This window comes from Myzus persicae, unplaced genomic scaffold (genome assembly GCF_001856785.1).
Source record: "Myzus persicae strain clone G006 unplaced genomic scaffold, MPER_G0061.0, whole genome shotgun sequence".
NCBI lineage: Eukaryota > Metazoa > Arthropoda > Insecta > Hemiptera > Aphididae > Myzus > Myzus persicae.
The window spans coordinates 1-2185 of NW_019101131.1; the positions used below are offsets into that span (position 1 = coordinate 1).

Sequence of the window (2185 nt, forward strand, 5' to 3'; positions counted from 1 at the left end):
CATTCGTACCCAGAGATATGAATCTCGTCACACGTAAGGGTGTATACCCTTACGAGTTTACCGATAGTTGGGACAAGTTAGAAGAAACGATTTTGCCTCGGAAAGAAGATTTTTATAGCACATTAACGGAAAAACATATAGACGATGAGGAATACGAACACGCAGTCACAGTATGGAACCATTTCAAATGCAAAACCCAAGGAGAATATAGCGATTTGTATCTAAAAATTGACGTGCTGCTGTTGGCTGAAGTGTTCGAAAATTTCAGAGACATGTGCATTTCTACATACAATTTAGACCCTGTTTACTACTTTACAGCTCCAGGTTTTAGTTTTGACTGTATGTTGAAATATACCAAAGTCAAACTAGAATTACTATCTGATTTTGACACCCACATATTTTTTGAAAATTCAATCCGCGGTGGCCTCACACAAGCAAGTATGAGGTATGCTAAGGCTAATAATGAAAAAACCCAAGATTATGACCCAACAAAGTCAAAATCATGGATAGTTTATCAACATTGTAACAATTTGTACGGGTGGGCAATGTCACAGCACATGCCATACAGTGACTTTAAATGGGTGGAGCCTAAGTTAGACGGATTAGATGCTTTGACGCCGACGTCAGATATAGGCAGAGTGTATGAGGTAGACATATCATACCCTAATGAACTCCATGACTTACACAACGATCTTCCATTTTTACCTGAGAACAAAATTCCTCCTGGTTAAAAAGTGAAAAAACTTATGGCGACACTTCATTCAAAAAAAAATTACGTAATCCATTATCGAAACCTGCAGCAAGCCATAGCAAATGGTTTAATTGTAGAAAAAGTACACAGAGTTTTAGAGTTCAAACAATCGGATTGGCTTGCAAAATACATTAAATTAAATACCAAAATGAGGAAGAACGCGAAGAATGAATTCGAAAAAGAGTTCTTCAAACTCTTAAACAATGCCGTTTTTGGGAAAACCATGGAATCTTTACGGAAACGTTTTAAGATGGAACTAGTTTCATGTCCACAAAGATTACAAAAACTCATCAACAAGCAAACATTTAAACATTGTACGACATACAGTGAAAATCTTGCTGCTGTCTCATTGGAAAACAAAATTATCATGTTTAACAAGCCAATATATATAGGTAACAATTTTACTTGCATAAAAAAAAAAAGTCATATTTTAGTATTTTTAATTTTTAATTATTTTTTTTTTAGGTTTCGCAGTATTGGATATCAGTAAAACCATGATGTACGATTACCATTTTAATGTAATGAAGGCGCATTATGGTGATAATATCAACCTCGTGTATTGAGATACAGGTAAATTATTATTATTATTCAATTTTTCTATTACAAACAAAATATTTATTTATTTTTATTATTTTTTTTTTTTAGATTCATTGATGTATCACATTAAGACTGACGATTTTTACAAAGATTTGAAGTGCAATTCAAACTTACTTGACCGGATGGATACTTCAGATTTACCGATAGACCATCCATGCTACATCGCCGAACGAAAGAAAATTCCAGGATTGTTTTCCGATGAGGGAAAGGGGCAGCTAATTACCAAGTTTATCGCGCTTCGAGCAAAGTCATACGCTTACATTTTGAAAGAGAAGGAGAAAATTAAGGCAAAAGGCGTCCGAGGGCACGTAGTTAAAAATCACATGACTTTCAATGATCATTTCAATTGCCTTTTCGCCGATGACGAAAAAGAGAACTCTAAACTGTATACTAGGGAAAATGTATCCATCAGATCATTCAACCATAAGATACGAACAATCAAATCCAAAAAATTATGCTTCAACCGGCAAGATGATAAACGGATAGCAAAGACCGATAGAATACATACCTACGCTCATGGACATTTTAAACTCGATTGTTAATTGTATTTAAAAAAAAAAAAAACTATAAACATACTTATATATTTGTAAATTATATTTAATTATATAAATGTTTACGTTAATTTAATTTTTATTTTGTAAAATATCCCTGTAGATATTAATTTGTTTTGTTTTTTATTTTGTAAAATATCTCTATATATATATATATATATTAAATTGTTTTTGTAATAAAGTCATCTATTATATTTCTATATTCGTTGTAAATATCACCATTTCGATTTTAAATATAAACATACTGTTCTTAAATACAAACATATTTATACTTTATCACATATTA

General features: G+C 31.9%; 1 pseudogene; it reads left to right on the forward strand.

Annotated features, from left to right (window-relative positions):
• Positions 1-219: 219 nt before the first annotated feature.
• LOC111027814 lies at positions 220-1924 on the forward strand (annotated as a pseudogene).
• Positions 1925-2185: the final 261 nt, after the last annotated feature.